We start from the raw sequence: 19,315 nt of genomic DNA on the forward strand, positions 1-19,315 counted from the left end.
CCTTATACTTAGCACAAGCATGACCCTGGCAGTGGAGGTGCTGTCGGGGCAGAGCCGCCAGCGGTGCAGCAGTCTGACCTGAGCTCCCTGATAGGCTATGCCTCCTTCTGACTATGGATTCTGGACTCCGCCTCCATCCAAGGAAGTAGACAGAAAATCCAAACAAAGCACAGGTTTTGACCCACACTTCTCATGGCATTGCGCAAGCAAAGCCCAACCCTCCCTGCAAGAGCTTCTTTCAACCATGGACACATCCATCTATTCATACTTTTACTCACCCAACCATCCTTCTGACTTCCCTTCAATCCATCCGTTCACCCTGCCATCCTTCCATACATCCTTTTACCTTTACATAAACTCACCTACCCTTCCATCAATCTATCTAGCCTTTCGACGTGAGCTAGCCACCCAGCCATCTTTTCAGCATTCCAGAGAACCTTCCTCAACACATGAATCCAGATAACTTACATCCTTTCACCAAACCATTCTCACATTCTTCCATCCATCTTTTAACCTATCTATCCTTTCGCCCATCTATCATTCACCCTTTCATCCATGCATACTTTCTCCCATATACCCTTTCACTCATACAGCCATTTATCCTTTTGCCTTTCCATCTTTCACCTTTTCATCCATCCATCTCTTCAACCTTTCACCTGTTATTTTACTTTTTCAGCCATCCTTTCACTATTCCAACCATCCATCATTCCTTTCATCCATTCATCTTGCCATCCATTCTTTCATGTATCCTTCCCCCATCTATCCATTCACCATTCGTTCTTTCCATTCTTCTTTCCACCACTCTTTCTTTTTTACTTTTTCATCTTTCTTCCTTCCGTCATTTCTCCCTCCACTCCTTTTTATCACCTTCTTTTTCTCCCCTCTTTATTTTTCCTTCTTACTTTTGTCTCTCATGCTCACTCTTTCTATTTGAATTTCTTTCTGTGCTTTTTTACCTCTATTTTGGACGTTTCTCTTTTCTGTGTCTCTTTTCAGCAGCCCTAAGCTGCCAACTATCAATTCAGCCATTGTATTCTCTTTGAGTGTTATTTATGAGTAATTTTTTTGAGACATGGACAGAACTGGCCCATAAAAAGCGCCTCATCCACCTTGACAGCACTTTCGGGCTAGTAGCAACCACCGATAAAGCAGGGACCTCACGATGCTGCTTTCTCTTTCTGTTGGTAGATACAGTGTGTGAGTATTCCTGAGCCTGTTCTAGACACTTACCTCTCCCTCTCTGTGGTTATAGTGCGGGATTCTATGTCAGGATCGGAGACGAGGATTAGTACGATATTCTATGTCAGAACCAGAGGCGAGGGTTACTCTGTTCTTTATTCGTTTTATTGATACAGCAGCCATTTACAAAAACAATAACAGACTTCATTTCCCATAACCCTAAGGGAAAAGGTCACAGAATAACATATAACAACATCCAGTCAGATGAGGCCACGAGCCCTCCACAGTCGCACGTCGCTGTTGCTGCCTCATGTTTCTTCGCTGCTCCAGCAGCCAAATTAAGGGGCATATTATCAAGGGTGGCGATAGGGAATTTTCGCCGCTTTAGCGGATTTTTTTGGCCGCTAAGCGGTGATAATTCTATCGCCCTATTAGCAAGCTGTCGCTAACAGCAGTTAGCGACAGCTTTTAGGTGATAGCGAGCGGTTTGGGGCCCGCTTTGCATGTTAGCGATATTTATCGCTAATGACATGCAAAGTGGGCGTACCCAAACTGTTAGTGACTGAAAACAGTTGCTAACATTGCTATCGTCTATTAGCAAGGCAGGCGTAGCGATGGAAATATTCGCGCTAACCCCACCTGCCCAGGCCAGTTCTTAGCCATGTTATCCATTGGGAGGTGGATAACATGGCTAAGAGCATTTCGTCGCTAATGCGTGAATATCGCTGTATTCTCAGCAATATTCACGCATTTCGCCGCTATCGCCGGAAAACATATCGCTTTGGAGATAAACGTTGCTAATAGCACGTTACCTCAGTGATAAATTCCAGCGTTGCTCAGCGATAAAAAAATCGTCGCTAAGCCTATTTAGCGATAAATATCGCTACTTGTTGGTAATATGCCCCTAAGTGCCTCCAACCACTTGGCCTCCATATTTCTGTAATTATTTGATGTTTATGGTGTGTGTGTTTATCTTTACATTGCACAGCTGCGGGAATACTTGTCGCTCCTCCGCTGCCGCTGTCAGTTAGGTTGACACGCTGTCGTGCCTGGGGCAATTGCGATGTTGGCCGCCGACCACTAGGGGGAGCCATTTAATAACTTGCGGTCAGCGCATCTTGGTTACCCCAACCCAGCACGCACATCCAATTACTTGAAACTGACAGCTCGGCTGGCTGGGTGTTTGCAAACTGCTCGTTAGTGCTACACACGCCTGAAGCTTCTACAGCGCCAGAGGGTCTGTACCATCGGTGCTTAGTGGGCTCTTCACATCTGGTCAAGGACACCTGCCCAGGAAAGTCCATTTGCCCTAGGTTTTTTTAGTGGGTGCCTGGTGTCATGCAGGGTCTTGCCCTGTTATTGGTCCTTTGGGCGTGCATAATCACTTGGGAGACCTACATACTATAATCCCTCAGAGAATCAGCTGAAAAAAACTGCATAATTACTCTTGCTATTGGCCTGTGCTGAACCTGGGCTCATCCTGGTTGGGAACCCACCCCATTTCTGTTGCATGCTAATTGGTCATTATGAGCGATATTGAGGAGACTTACCTGGAGGAGGATAGTATGACCTACCTCCCCATTGACGACCATTTTTGTGAGGTCATGGACACCTCCATCGCGAATGCAGTGTTGCTGGCGGCAACCCCCCTGGAGAAGACATTCTTGCAGTATGCAGAGCGCTTCTTCAAACCCCTCCATGGGAGGGAAGTCAATCTAGGGCTTATGCCTCTTTAACCTCCAGGAGGGCCCAACCTACCCCACCGCTCTCTAAATGCAAGAGAGACACTGTGTCTGGCATTGATTTGGACGCATCTGACAGGCTGAAGTGGGCCTTTATGGACTGTGCACAGTCCTTTGGGGTTGCAACCCTTGTGAGCCCCCAACAGCCCTTTCCCAACCACACCTCCACAGGGCCCAGATTCAACCTGTGGCTCAGCGAAGAGGCAGGAGTCGGAGTTCTGCCCCCGGCGTCCCTCACCCCATCACACACAGGAGATGTCAGATGACAATGCCATCCTGGCTACCTCCCATATGCTGGACCAAGAGAGCCTATTTCACCCCGCTCATCTGAATGGGCGCCAGAGGATAAGGTCGTAGCCTAAGTCGTAGGGCGGCTTCATAAACTGCTATATAAAGAAGTCTGCAACTGACTTAGGGTGAAGCGCCCGAACCCATCCCTGGGTAAAAAAGTGACCCTCACTCCTGTTATAGATAAACGCATGGCCACCTTCATAGTGAAGTATATGAGAGATCTCTAGAAGGGGATCGATTGGTTCTGGTGGGCTTGCCAGGACAAGTTCTTGGACCTGGCAGGCCCCTTAACCCATAAATTAGATGTGGCTGTGGATACCAAGGAATCAGGGAGACTGATATCCCCTGAGGTCTTATCTTGAAGGGCCCAACATGAACTCATTCTCCTGGTGAATGCCAGTTGCACTATCTCTCTAGAGAGACGCCGCTCACTCCCCAAATTTGGGGACCTAGCCACCTCTAAGGCAGACCTCATTGCCCTGGGCGGTTTGTTCGGGGACCTATTCATACGGAATTTGGGTACATTTGTCCGAACCTTTAATTCCCTAGACAAGGCACAGGTATCCATAAAACGCATCTTTAAGTATCTGGTTTTGACCAGAGCTGGCCAAGATAGGAGACGTTCGGATGGCTGTGCTCAACACCCAGCCTCTGCCAGTGGACACAACGGCAGAATGGGACAGTACCAGGACCTGACAAGTTTGGAAACTTTTACCCCACTCAAGGCTACTCCCATCACCGAGGCGCGAGAGGAGGACACTGAAGCAGCTGTAACAAGGAATCCAATTCAGTTGAGGGTACATATCTTTTCTTAGCAACGCCTGGGGGATAGGCTTTGGGGTTTCTTCCACCCTCACCTCAAGTGCATGGTTCCTTCAAACTGTACAAGGTTTCCACATAGAGTTTTATGGCTCTCCTTACCAAGAAAACCCCATGATCTTCTCTACGGATCACGCCGTACTAGTGGATGTATAGGGATCTGACTTACTCCACAACTTGCCAATCATGAGGACGTCCCGGCCACCCATGGGGATTTTAAAGCAATCTCTTTGTGGTGGATAAGAAGGACAGAGGCCAGAGGCCAGTAATCAACTTGATAGAGTTCAACGAATAGCTGGTTTACTGGCATTTCAAGATGAAGGGTTTCCATCCACTCCGGGATCTTCTTCTTCCCCAAGATTGGATAGAGTGTCTGGACCTCAAGGACGCCTACTTAACAATCCTGGTTTTGCCGTCCTCATTGCCACTTCCTCCAGTTCCAATGGCAGGGGTAGACCTTGGAATTCACCACCCTTCCTTTTGGTCTGCCATCTGCTCTGTGGTGCTTCACCAAAGTGATGTGATCGGTAGTAGTGGTTTTCAGAGTCTGGGCCTTCGCCTCGTTATCTATCTGGATGACATTCTCCTTATGGATCAATGCCCTAGAAACGTTTTGGAGCATCTGCAGATGAGAATCTCGCTCTTAGCATCCCTCGGATTCATAATAAACCAGCAGAAGTCAGGTCTTACCCCCTCTCAGTAGCTGGTGTTCTTAGGGTTCATGGTGAACTCGGTCTGGGCCACCCTCAGCCTTCCTTCTCGGAAGATGACCAAGATCAAATACGCGCTGCGCCGCCTGGCAGCCAGGTCTTCCACCTTCATATGCTAGATAGCAAGGGTGGTGGGGCTCCAATAGTCCTCGATCCAGGCCGTATTCCCGGGGCACCTGCAAAGATTGAAGGCCTCTTATCTCAGGAAGGGTCTGATGTACTCTCCGATAGTTCCCTTATCAGAGGACGCTTAGGAGGAGATTCAGTAGTGGCTTGCTCAGATGAAGGCTTGGAATAGTTGAGCGATACACAGCTCCCTTCTGGACCTGGGTATAGAGTCCACAGCCAGTGGCACGGCTGGGTGTGAGATGTTGGGATTTCTCCACAGGAGGTAGATGGTCGTCAGAAGAGAAGTCAATGCACATCACCTGCCTCGCACTCCTGGCGGGTTCTTTCGCGGTCCAATGTTTAACCAAGGATCGAGCGCAGTGTTGTGTCCTCCTCAAGATATACAACGCGGCAGCCGTTTGCTACATAACCCATCTCGAAGGTACTCACTACGTGAATCACTTGGATCTTGGCTGCAGCTTTTGGGACTACTGTCTGCGGAATCAGATTTCTGTAACGCAGAACACCTCCTAGGGGTTACCAACTAAGTAGCGGATGGGCACTCGCGTCATCTCTAAGACTCGAGCCTCTGGTGTCTGCATCCACCAGTGTTCCAAGCTCTACGAGACAAGTTAGGCCCATTCATGGTGGACCTCTTTGCATCTCGTCTGGTCCACCAAATCCCGAGATACTTCAGTTGGTGCCCAAACTCGCAGGCGGCGGCCAAGGATGCATTGGCAGCTGGAAAAGGGCAATGCCTTCCCTTCATTTGTGATGATCATGTGCCAATCAGCTCAGGTCACACATCAGGAGGCAGCCATAGTTCTAGTGCCCCTGACATGGAGATCGCAAGTTAAGTATCCGGTTCTTCTGGAATTCCTTTGGGATTTTCCAATTCTCTACCCCTATTTCTGGATCAATTCGGCGACCCGGAGGGAAATCCCCATCCTCTAGTGTTGGAGGGGTCTATGACTCTTATGGCATAGAGGATTGCAGGGAACACTGGAAAGTCCATTGTCTTTCGAGACAGACTGTGTCCCTCCTCTCCAAGGAATGGCACATGACACAGTCAAGCGCTATCAATCAGCATGGATTAGATGGGTGGGATGGTGTCATACACTACATCTGGATCCCATCTGTATCCCATGGAGGCAGAGATTGGGTATATCCTCAATTTCCTTGCTTCCTTGGCTTCAGAGGATCTGGCATATAGTACTATCATTACCTTCAGATCAGCGATTTCAGCTGGTCATTCGACCAGTAAGGGAACACTCATTGGTGTGTAAACTTTTGTCTGCTTCCAGAACCCAGATACTATATTCTGTGGGATGTTAACAAGGTTCTCAATGTATTCCTGTCTTGGCCATCAAATCGATACCTTTCATAGAAAGAAAATCTGCTAAATTAGCCACTCTCCTTTGTCTAATCTCATGCCAGCGTGTTTCCGATGTCAGAGTACTGGACATAATGGGTAGAGTATTTATCCCAGAGGGGTTCTCTTTCCATATTTCAAGACATACAAAGTGTAACTCTCATCTGGTTAATTATCCTTCCTTTCCAGATTCCCCAAAACTATGTGTTGTGAGATGTATAAAGAGTTATGAGGCTATGAGGAGAGAGGAAACTACTGATAGCCCTATGAAAGCCATTCAGAGGGGTCTCTTCCCTTGCCAAATGGGTCAGTTGAGCCATGCAGGAAGCTGGCATTGATACCAGGGTGTTTGGGGCCCATACAGCCAGAGCGGCTATAGGCTTTGAAAGCATTCTCCCTCGGGGCTCACATGAAGGATATTCTCAATGCTGCAGATTGGTCTTCAGACACATTTAAGAAGTTTTTAAACTAGTTCCTAATATTGCTTTTCTGGTTGTAGATAAGCATTAAATCAGCATAATCCCCACCTCTGGTCCTGATATAGAATGAAAAAGGTCCTAGCTTATCATAACATAAAGTTTCAATTCTATTAAGGACACAGAAGTGAGGATTAACCCAGCCGCATTTTATCCCTCCCTTGAATGGGAAATGTTTACATTAGGTGGGAGTATGTTAAATTCCTCGAATCTGCACATTCATAGTGTTCATTATTTGAGGTGGCTTGGTGCACAATTGCTTGCTTTTGTTTTTTGCAGAATTTTCTGGATTCAACTTTCATACATATTTGTTCATTTGCCTCTAGGATCTGAATGGTTGAAACAACACTATGGTTGCTACTCTCTGTCTGCAGTTGCAAGTAGAAAGAGGAGGCAGGAACAGCGATGTGAGACTATGCATGAGTCCTGACCTTGTCTGATTGAATGTTGTTATTTGTTGAACAGTGACTTTTTCTCTTAGAGTAATGGGAAATGAAGTCTGTTATTTTTCTTGTGAATAACTGCTATATCAATAAAATGAAGAAAGAACAGTGTAATCCTCGCCTTCATGTCCTTAAGAGAACTGAACCTTACCGTTATGATAGCTCGGACATTTTTCATTCTGCCTGACATCTGTCCCCAGCTCTGCCTCCCTCTGTGGTTACGGCGCAGGATTCTTCTTGAGTTTTGTTCTACACTCTGTCTTCCTCACTTTGTGGATACACTGCAGAATTCTTCATAAGCTCTGCTATACCCTCTACCACCCTCTGTCTATGGATACAGTATGGGAATTTTCCTGAGATGCATTCTAGACTCTACTTACCTCTCTCTGCAGGATACCACGGGGGAGTCTTCATGTGATCTTTTCTACACTTTACCTTCCCCTCTCTGTGAATACAGTGTGAGCATATATCGGAGTTCTACTCTAGATTTTAATTCCCTATCTCGGTGGATACAGTGAAGGACAGTTCCTGAGATCTTGTCTGCACTCCACCTCTTCTCTTTGTGATTACAGTGCAGGATTCTTCCTGAGCTCTGCTCTAGACTCTACCTCCCTATGTCGGTGGACAGAGTGCGGTAAACTTCCTGAAATCTACTCTAGACTCTCTCTCCCTCTCACTGGGAATACAGTGTGTGATTCTTACTGACCTCTGCCCTCTGCTCTGCCTTCCTCGGCCTATGGATATGGTGTGGGAATCTTCCTGAGATGTGTTCTAGACTCTACTTACCTCTCTCTGCAGATACAGTGGGAGATTCTTCATGGGATTTTTTCTACACCTTACCTGCCCCTTTCTGTGAATACAGTGTGGGAATCTTCCTGAGTTCGGCTCTAGACTTCAATTTGCTCTCTCTCTGGATACTACCTGAAATCTGTTCTAGACTCTCCCTCCCTCTCTCTGTGAATACAGTGAGGGATTCTTACTGACCTCTGTCCTCCACTCTGCCTTCTTCGGTCTATGTATATGGTGTGGTAATCTTCCTGAGCTCCGGTCTAGACTCTACCTTCATCTGTTGATGCATAGAGTGCAGGAATCTTCCTGAGATCTATTACTCTAGGCGCTTACTTCCTCTGTTTGTGGGCACAGTGCAGGATTCCTCCTCAGATCTTTCTGAGTTCTGCCTCCCTCTGGGGATACAGTGCAAGAGTCTTCCAGAAATCCAACTCATTCTCCCTCTGTGGATGCAGCGTGCTAGGCTTCCGGCAATGGTGAACTGTAGCATTCTCTGGTCGCGATTCTGCATTGCACTGTACTGGTTGTAAATCAACACTCGTAAAAGACAGTAGTTGTAAAACCCGGTCAATACCGGACAATCATGAGTTTATACACATGGAATGGGGAATATCCTAACAGACCCGGATTTCCCAGGCAGAATTGGACAAGTATTTTGTGCGGCTCGTTACTTACATTTACTCGCTGCTATGAGCAGGTGGTAAATGGTATCAGCAAAGTGATCGCAGGAAGAGAAAGGAGGATAGTGGAGAGGGATGGAGAGGGCAAGAAGACTGTAGTCTGGCCGGGTATATGCCATTGCTGAAGGATGGGCGGGGACAGGAAAATGGTCCATCCTGTAAAATCGGGTCCATTGTTCCTGCAACTAAAGGACTTAGAGGAGCATAAACCCTGATGTGGTGCATGCTCTATGTGCCACTCTCTATGGGAGTCTTTCTGAGCTCTCAGCCAGTCTCTACCTCTCTTTAAAAAAGTGTATTTGAGATGCTCTAGATTTTTCACTCCCACCACATCAGCATAAATCTTCCTCAATTGTGCAAGCTTACCAGCCTCTGTGCCAGCAGTGGCGGCTCCTCCGCTAAGGCGGAGGAGCGTTAAAAAGAAGTAATAATAATACAATGATTTTTATAATTTTATTTTTCCCTGCTGAGGCAGGTTTGCAGGTCGAGCGGGGCTGGGCTGCAGGGTGAGGAGTGTTGGGCACTCTGTAAGTGCGCATGACGGTTTGGCCGGCTACTTTGGGCTGGTCAAACAGTCATGCACACTTAGCATGTTCTCCACCAGGCTGTATTGCACAGCCTGGGTGGAGACCATGCACAGGCTCCCGGTACCCGTCTGAGCACCGAACCACGTTGCTCACACCAACAACAACGCTGACAGCAGCGTTGTGATTGACTTAGGGAAACCTGTACGCTTTCTGCTAGCGTTCCAGCAGGACTAGTCGGGAAGAGACACAGCGAGGCGACGGAGGAGAGATGCAGTGAAAGGGTGAGTGTATTTTTTTCCCACCACATCGATCCGTGCCAGCCTGACTGTCTCTGCTGATACACTGCAGGAGTATTAATGACCTCATAACTAGACTACCACCCCCAACTCCTAATGCAGCATAGGAGTTTGAGATTTGTGAAAGGGACTATCTGCACTACCTGCAAAGCCAGGGCTGGAGTCTATGTGGGACAGTGCTAGCACTGGAGTGCAATGCCCCAGCATGTCTTTCAACCAGCGATCCTCTTGTAGGAAAGGCATACAAGACTGGTGTTCTGAACAGCAACTGTGTGTGTGCCAAAGTAAACACAGTGGTGCTAGTTCAAACACGCTACTCACAAATACTGAAGCATCTTAAATTATATTTCAAGACCAATCATATTTCTAATAAAATTGTTATCAGCTTCAAATAAAAGGTTTCAAAACGTGCTTTATTTTCAAGGCTTTAATTTACTGAAATATTTAAGTTGATCAGGTTTCATTTTCAATGAATCATCTTATGTATTGTATTTTAAACTCATTCTTATGAGATATATATATAGCAGCGTTAAACTATTATTGGGTCTGTCGAATACACTCTTGTAAACAAGTGGTTGTCATGCACAAACATCATAACAAGCCTGTTCATTTGAAAAATATTATTTATGAATCCTTTATATTATAGAACCTTAAAAAATGTAGCCAGATTTACAAAAACACCTGTTCGCAACAATATAATAAAATGCTTTCATTGTTTGGGTTTGGTTTAGAATTAGTAGGTTTAGTTTAGGGGTAAAATATATTTTATTTTACATAATTTAATACTAATTAAAATAACGATAATTACTTACATTACATTGATATAAAATTTAAAAAATATATTTACCAATTGTGGTGTTAGGATTTGGGAGAGACAGCATTACGGTTAGTGTAAGGACTCGTTTATTTTAACAATTAAACAAAAAAAAAACAATCAAACAGCTGAATTGAATAAACGTTAATCAATTACTACAATTCCATATTATACAATTATAGTGTTAATCTGATCATATGTGATGAGATGCGCTCAAAATGGTACAATGACAGTACAGTACTCCGCAATGGGTCCTTATTACACATATTTATACTACTCTGTAAAACAGTAACTAATATTCTTGAAGTCCTTAATAAGCACCTATCGAGGAGTACTTTCTTTCCTTTTACCATTCTTGAGTGCATCCTGTCACATATTATTGGACATATATTAGCATGCTGAAGGATGTTTGTAACAGGTATGTGGTAGCAGGGAGTGTTGTAGCTGATCCATGCAGGCGGTGCACCAAAGTAGGGAATACATTGAAGAAATATTTGTGTTAAATAACTTTGCCTTAACTGCTTTCTGTAAACTAAATGATTAATGTGATGGATATAATCAGCATCAGGGTTAGTGTAAGGGTACAATAATTAATGTAATTGAATGAAGGAAAACTAAAAATACAATATTATTAGATTTAGGGTTAGCAACAGGAATAGGGTAACTAATTTTAATTTAAAGTTTAAAAAAAAATAATTTCATTAATGGTAAATAAAAACCATAAATAGCTGTAAGAGATTTGTTTGGTATTAGCACTAGTGACAATATTCATAACAAGCAGAGGGTGTCAAGGTTCCGATAAAGGCAATGTTAATTATGGACAGACGAGGTAATGAGAAGACAAAGTAAAATTGACGTGGTTATGGCAGTAGAAGTACGGTCAGAAGAAGCAATGGTATGTGTACCCCCTTTCTGCTGTTCTAGGACAGGGCTCTTGCTCGTCCCACTGGTAAACTACACTTTACCGCTTTAGTCTATTGATGTAGTTTATAAATCTTACTTTTAATGTTAGACAGCTCCCCAAACAGTGGCGGCTGGTAGGGAACCGTGGCGGGGGGAGGGCAGGAGAGGTGGGGGGTGGTAGAAAGTAGAACAATTAAGTAAACTTGCCCACTGGTCGCGTCACCAGTCGCCGCCTCTCCTTATCACAGGAAGCACCCGGGCTCCCAGGCTCCCTAAGGCAATGACAACGCTGCAATGCAGCATTGTGATTGGTTCACCTAAGTTCCCTGAAGTCAATCTAGTCTGAGCGCCGTGTTCCTGCGATCAGATGGGCAATGAGAGCTTCTGCATGTTCCCCACCAGGCTTTGTAATGCTGCCTGCAGGGGAACATGTAATGTGTGCATGAATGTTTGACCAGCCCAAGAAGGCCAGTCAAACATTCATGTGTACTTTGGGTGTGCTCACCACCCTCCCCCTACCCCTGCTCTGGCCAGCCCAGCCCCTCCCCGCACCTAGGAACAGAAAATGAAAATACTAATTTTAAGTTTCGTGATTATCATTTTATTTTTCCTCTGCAATGCTCTTAAAGCAGTGGGGCGTCGTTCCTCTGCCTTAGCGGCAGGGGCGTAACACAGGCCCCCGCAGCCCACGTGGTGCGGGGGGGGGGGGGCCCTAGCTCCAAGGGGCCGCCTCGGCACTGAACTCTGGCCGGGAGAGCTCCTGATTGAGCCCCTAAGTACCGTGCAGGGAGGCACCCTCACTTTTCGTTACGCTCTTAGGGGAGGAGCCGCCCTTGACCCCACACTGTAATAATATGTAGGAAGAGTGCTGGATGAATCGTCTGGATCTTAGTGTTGTATTGAATCCCCAGTCCCCTGACAGGAGAGGAGACTTCTGAAAAGCCACGTAAACTCGGCCACAAAGATGGCGTCTCCCTTCACGTCACCTTCGCGCTCCTTTCATTACTTTTGAATCAGATGTGATTATGCCTCGGCCCCCCACCAGCACAAGCAGTCAGCGGTCTACAGGCGATGAAGGATTCTTCCGCCGCGGGGACACACACAATGGATTTGTTTTAATAAAAACAGACTCCTAACCCGTAGGTCAGGCGGAATCAATAAGCAATGGATTTAAATCGCTGAGGCACGATGCAAAGCTCCCTGGGTAATGTTATATAACCTGCTGAGCTGGGCTCAGGCGCTTAATCTGCAGTGGTTGTGTTTGTTTTAACATTTTAATTGTGATTTTAGTGCTGATGGATGCTGCTGGATTCTCAGCACGGAAAAGCAAAATCCCCATCTGTTAGAGGACAATTTAAAGGAGAAAATGTCTCTTCACTGCCTGGCAGTAATGTGGAACTCCTGTAAAGAGGAGGGGCAGTTTACAGCCAATATATGTTTGTACCTATGCATACATACCACTAGACCCGATTCAAATGGGAGACTCCCGATTTTAAAGCCAAAAACTGCTCACTTTTATCTGTATCCCTACGAAAATTGCCTCTGCTTCAATGGAAATCAATGGAGGAGATACATTCTCCTGATTTTTTTCCCTCCAAAATCACCAGGATTCCAGTCCTAAAATGATGACATGTAAACATATGTGGAATTTTTATATTATGAACCTAACTACAAAGCAACAGAGCACTGTGTCTGTGTGTGTGTGTGTGGGGGGGGTACTTTAAAAATGATCTACGGCACAGTGGGAGTTTGGGCGCTACAAGAGGGTGGCATGCAGGATGCAAGAAGGATGGGGAAGGCTAGGGGTGTACAGCCACAGGAATGGAGAGAATGGCGCAAGGGACGCAAGTAGAGGAGGCAGAAATGAAGGGACAGTGTGCAAGAATAAATAAAATAAAATGCAAAAATAAATGTATACAAATAAAAATACAAAAGTTATATTATGTCGATAAAACATCTACAAACACATTCGGGCTTCGATTAGAGTTTGAACATGGCAGATTCACCCATTGAGTGTGCACTTGAGGCTGCCAGAGAAATTCACAATTTGCACCCCCTGTAGGCGGGGGTTACATGGGCAGGACCATGTGATTTGGGTGGATGATTCTCTGGCACAATTATGACTTAACGAGGACTACTGCAATGCCCACCCCTGCCCGGGGGAGGCGTCTCCGAGCACTACGTGAAGTGACCAACTGGGTCTTATTCCATAAACAAAGTTAATCCAAGCAGCGTGGCTTTCTTTGAATCGTCATCAGTTTATTAAACACCTTTATGTTTCATGGTTTAATTTAAAGCTGTTGCTGCACAGAAGGTATCATAATTATAGCCAATCCCGATGCATTTCGGGCTCTGCCCTTCCTCAGGGGATGACTCTAAGAACAAAGAGAATGAAAGAATCGTAGTACCAATATGCAATTGACCATCAATCTGTTACTCATGAGTCCGTGAACTAATGGACGGTGCCAGAAAAAAGTAATACATGCGTGGTGACATCGTGAAGTTAAAACGAGAATCCAAGAAAACATTATACAGGCTACTCGGCGGAAGGATTGAACCCTCCGTGTAAAGGACCGTGCAAACCCGGTGAAAAGGTTTAACAACATGACACCCTCAGTTAGCGTGCGTGAAGTAAGTTACTGAAAAATGAACGTGGACTGTGATGGACCAGTCTGTCCACACAGCCACAACCCGGATAGGTGCTCATGCAGTCAAAAACAGTGCAAAAACGGCTACATTCCGCTCATTAGGTACTCACATTACACCAAACAGTGTTGGGGCTCCGAGGAGTTCCAACGTGCAGTGGAGAAATCGACGTGTTCAATTAAACGGACGTATACAAAGGGGGCGTGAACTAAACATAAAAAAGGCCGGTGACTAGCAGGGTCAGGTGTCAATAGTGTGTAAATACGGGCGCCATCTTGGAGTGTGGTAAAAGACCGTGAATCATATATAAAATAATACATTAACAGTGCTGTATGAATCGGGGATCTAATGGTGATACATGAAACGTGAATCACATGCACATGCGCAAGTGTACAAATATATATCATAAGTAACATTGAAATTCCATTCTGTCATTGAGCCCCTGTGGTATCATGGTGGACATATAACGGATCCAAAAGTTCTCGCGTTTCAACAGTGTGTTCTTATTGTTGATTGTCACCTTTACTTGTTCCAGTATTAGGAACTTCAATTGTGCCACATTGTGTCTATTCTCAGTGAAATGTGTAGCTACACTGGATTTGGAGTTATTAGTCCTGATGTTGCTCTTGTGCTCCAAAATGCGAACACGTATTTTCCTTTCCGTGTGGCCGATGTAACATTTGCCACACGGGCATTTGAGTAGATAAATAACATTACTGCTGTTGCACGTGGCATTGACGCGGAGTTTGATGGGATATCCTTTGAGTGGATGGTTAGTAGTGTTCCCACGAATGCAGTCGTGGGAACACTACTAACCATCCACTCAAAGGATATCCCATCAAACTCCGCGTCAATGCCACGTGCAACAGCAGTAATGTTATTTATCTACTCAAATGCCCGTGTGGCAAATGTTACATCGGCCACACGGAAAGGAAAATACGTGTTCGCATTTTGGAGCACAAGAGCAACATCAGGACTAATAACTCCAAATCCAGTGTAGCTACACATTTCACTGAGAATAGACACAATGTGGCACAATTGAAGTTCCTAATACTGGAACAAGTAAAGGTGACAATCAACAATAAGAACACACTGTTGAAACGCGAGAACTTTTGGATCCGTTATATGTCCACCATGATACCACAGGGGCTCAATGACAGAATGGAATTTCAATGTTACTTATGATATATATTTGTACACTTGCGCATGTGCATGTGATTCACGTTTCATGTATCACCATTAGATCCCCGATTCATACAGCACTGTTAATGTATTATTTTATATATGATTCACGGTCTTTTACCACACTCCAAGATGGCGCCCGTATTTACACACTATTGACACCTGACCCTGCTAGTCACCGGCCTTTTTTATATTTAGTTCACGCCCCCTTTGTATACGTCCGTTTACTTGAACACGTCGATTTCTCCACTGCACGTTGGAACTCCTCGGAGCCCCGGCACTGTTTGGTGTAATGTGAGTACCTGATGAGCGGAATGTAGCCGTTTTTGCACTGTTTTTGACTGCATGAGCACCTATCCGGGTTGTGGCTGTGTGGACAGACTGGTCCATCACAGTCCACGTTCATTTTTCAGTAACTTACTTCACGCACGCTAACTGAGGGTGTCATGTTGTTAAACCTTTTCACCGGGTTTGCACGGTCCTTTACACGGAGGGTTCAATCCTTCCGCCGAGTAGCCTGTATAATGTTTTCTTGGATTCTCGTTTTAACTTCACGATGTCACCACGCATGTATTACTTTTTTCTGGCACCGTCCATTAGTTCACGGACTCATGAGTAACAGATTGATGGTCAATTGCATATTGGTACTACGATTCTTTCATTCTCTTTGTTCTTAGAGTCATCCCCTGAGGAAGGGCAGAGCCCGAAATGCATCGGGATTGGCTATAATTATGATACCTTCTGTGCAGCAACAGCTTTAAATTAAACCATGAAACATAAAGGTGTTTAATAAACTGATGACGATTCAAAGAAAGCCACGCTGCTTGGATTAACTTTGTTTATGGAATAAGACCCAGTTGGTCACTTCACGTAGTGCTCGGAGACGCCTCCCCCGGGCAGGGGTGGGCATTGCAGTAGTCCTCGTTGAGTTAACACTGTCAGGCCAGACAGTGATAGTCTCGGAGCACACAACAGAATTTACCTGCATTACCTTGGTGAATACCTATTGGGCTGTGCGAGTTCCATCACCCATTAGTCTTCACAATTATGACTTAACCTGTAACACATCTTCCTCTAGGATACCTCTGGGGAAAACTACAAGATACTTATACCTTCTTTCAGTGGATATTCCAGGGTTAGTATTTATGTGGGTTCCATATCCAGTTCTGCCAATGGGCCTCATTACTGACTTGCTGCACCACTCACTAATCAATTTTTCATTGTGCACACCAATCTGTACTGATACAAAAATAAACTTATCACAATTTCACTGACCTTTGCAGCAGGGCTGAATTCAGTGCTATGTAATTACTGGTCTTTACTCCCCATCAGAGTGAAAGCCCCTGAGAATAGACGCCACTGGCCACACAGCCTCTTTAGGAGTTTTTTGTCTCCCCCTTACCAGTAGCATAGCCAACGTGTCATGGGGCCTAGTGCAAGGAAGGAAATGGCACTCCTGGCTGCTGTTTGAATTATATAATACAGTATAAATATGGATTCATTGGGCTCCTGTAAGAAATTGGGTTACTGGTTCAGGGGAGTAAAAACCTACTCAAGCTGCAACCACAATACTTGTCAGGGTGAATCTCAAGCAAAACCCAAATTAACCTGTGCTTAACTGTCTGGTTGCTTGGCACAGTGCAGTCAGGCTTAACTTAGAGGCAATGAATAAAGTATTTATGTAGCACTTCAAACAGTAATAAAGTGAAAACACAACATGAAGAAATTCCCACACCATTTTAGACAAATATAATTTAATTTGATTAACAAAACAAGACCATAATGACAAAAATCCAAACAGTAGAACCGGAGATATGCAGGTTTAAAGATTTCAGTGAAAATAGACCCAAAAAGCACAAAGCCCAAACTCTGGAAATCTGACCGCTCTGGACCGGAACAAAGTCACAAGTTCAGGCCTACTTTGTAGCTGTGTGGGCTGGCTACATGGACCCAGTTAGGCCCGCTGACGATACGCTGGTTACGAGGGGGCTGCAAATCTGCGATGCAAGGTTCTGAATCGTTATCGAAAATCATGTCGAAGAGGGCTTCGATGCAAATTGCGGCATCAAGGATGCATCCGGCAGTCAAGGTAATACATTGGTACCGTAGAGTTGCAAGGCTGCTATGCAAGAAACTGAATAGACGTCAAAGCTGCCGAAGACAAGAGATTTTTGATGTGAGAGCCTGCTGTTCCCATGCGATCTGCGAGGACGATGTGGAGTCCTTGTAGTGGGACGAGCCTTGCAGCAGAGAAGATACATAGGTTCTGATTGGTATATCGCTGCAGAGGAGATTTGCCAGTTCTTCTAGATCCACAGATAGGCAGGTAGAGTACAACCAGGCCCACTTCTAAGGGGCCAGGATTAAGGTGGCAACATTTGGCAGAGTCCTGGTGCTGGGTTCAAGGTTGTTGCAACCTTCTGTCCCTGAGGCTCTAGTCTGGAGGCCTGCCAACTAACTCTTGTAGTCAGTTTGGGGTCCTGGGTTCAACAGATGCAGGTCCAGTCCTTCCTACCCAGGCAAGAGGGCAGCAGGCAGCAGGTCAGCGCAGCAGGGCAGCAGTCCTTTCAGCAGTACAGCAATCCTTCCTTCTGGCAGAGTATCCACAGGTCCAGAAGTGTACTGAGGAGCTGGTGTCTGTGGTTCAATATTTTATCCTGGGCCTTCCTTCAAAGTGGAGAAAGCTTGTAGAAGTTTACCCCATCCCTCCCTGAGGTGTCAGGCATCCCCTACCTCCCTGCCCTGGCCCAGCTTGCAAGAGGACACAATAGACTAGTGACAAACCTTTTCTGAGGGTGCTCTGGCAGAGCCTATGTGATTTGCAAATGTGGTGGGTGACAGCTCTTCCGCCTCATTAAGTCAGAATGCCCTATCCTGTCAACACCTATCTTCCTTTGTCTCACAATCACAAAAACCAACTGCCAGCTGCCCCTAGTCATGGGACCAGGATCAGGCCGCAGGCATCAAATGGTTAGGACAAGAAAATGCAAACTTCCTAAAAGTGACGTTTTCAGACTTGTGATTTAAAATCCAACTTTACCATTAAATAGGGCTTTCAATTACGATTCTTTAAACACCAAACTCGATTTGTCTACCTGCTCCCATTTGGAACTTACAGCTTATTAAATGTAAAAAGGTAACTCCAATGTTACCTTGAGAAAGGTAGGCCTTGCAGTAGTGAAGGACATTTAAAATTTAAAAGTACAGGTAATATCACCTCCTAGCTCCTCCGCTTCCTCTTGGGTGATTGTTGGAAGGCTCACCAGGGCTAAAAAAGCATCAATCTAATGGTGACTCTGAGTTATTGATTTTATATATAGCGAGGTATAATACTCTCCAAACATTTTGTTAATGCTTTCCTGCCCACACGGGCGCTTCCCTTCCTCAGTGTCTATTTTCAGAATCATGAAGCCCTTTTTTGGTAGGATTGGCGAGCCACACTAGTAGGGTTCCTGTCTTATCCCTTTCTGTGTGCGCTCAAATCATGTATCATTCCAGATGATCGAAGCTACAGAGCGTTTCTACCTGAGCCACTAGCATCTCTTTGGCTTCTAGCAGCGATCACCGTAGAGAATTGTTTTCTGGTCTAGGCTTTTTAACTTCTCTTAGTGCCTTCTCCTGATCCTCAACTTCCCTCACCAGTGTGCACCAAACTCCTACTACTTCTACAATGCAGGGCCCCCTGATTACAGATTCAAAAACATCACACTCAGTGATCAATGATATACTTACTAGACACTGGGATGATGTGCTTGCTGATGTATAGAAAAAGGTGATAGATGGAATTATTGAATTAATCTCAGCTTGTAATTACTCAGGCGGCATCCCACTCCATTGTTATTTTGTGCACCATGCCATCTCAGTTTGGACCCAGCCATATGCACATCAGTCTTGACCCTGCTCCAATAGGAACAGTCAAGCCCAAACAGCCAGGCAAGGTCCTCCCTGACCCGGAACTCAAACAGCACAAGATTGGTTTCGCTCTGACTGGAGTTTGTCAGTCGGGTACTATGTGGGATGGATGTTCCCATGAGGAGTAGGGTCAGGACTGATTTACATAAGGTGGGCTCTTGTCTAGATGTGGCACAGTCGGTGAAACAGGGTGGACTAGAATGTCAGTCCAAACAAGTGCTAGTGTTTAGGCTGCATTCCTCCTATCACCTTTTGTTAGAATGATGTGCTTACTGGACACTGTGGATGATGTGCATGCTGGTCTTTGTGACTGGATGCTTAATGGATCCTGGAGTAAAGCATAGTGGACAACTGGCCTTTGGTGTGCTTGCAGGAAGCTGGTTATGATATGCTAACAGGACACTGGCAAGACTGGGATTTGTGAAA

The 19,315-nt window shown here is 45.4% G+C and overlaps 1 protein-coding gene across 1 annotated transcript in view; it reads right to left on the reverse strand.

Moving 5' to 3' along the window:
• The window catches only part of HCN4 (hyperpolarization activated cyclic nucleotide gated potassium channel 4), a 943,305-nt gene that overhangs the window by 262,116 nt on the left and 661,874 nt on the right, over positions 1-19,315 (reverse strand). The gene's annotated exons all lie outside the window — the stretch shown is intronic.

The sequence above is a fragment of the Lissotriton helveticus genome, chromosome 3_2 (genome assembly GCF_964261635.1).
Source record: "Lissotriton helveticus chromosome 3_2, aLisHel1.1, whole genome shotgun sequence".
Classification (NCBI taxonomy): domain Eukaryota; kingdom Metazoa; phylum Chordata; class Amphibia; order Caudata; family Salamandridae; genus Lissotriton; species Lissotriton helveticus.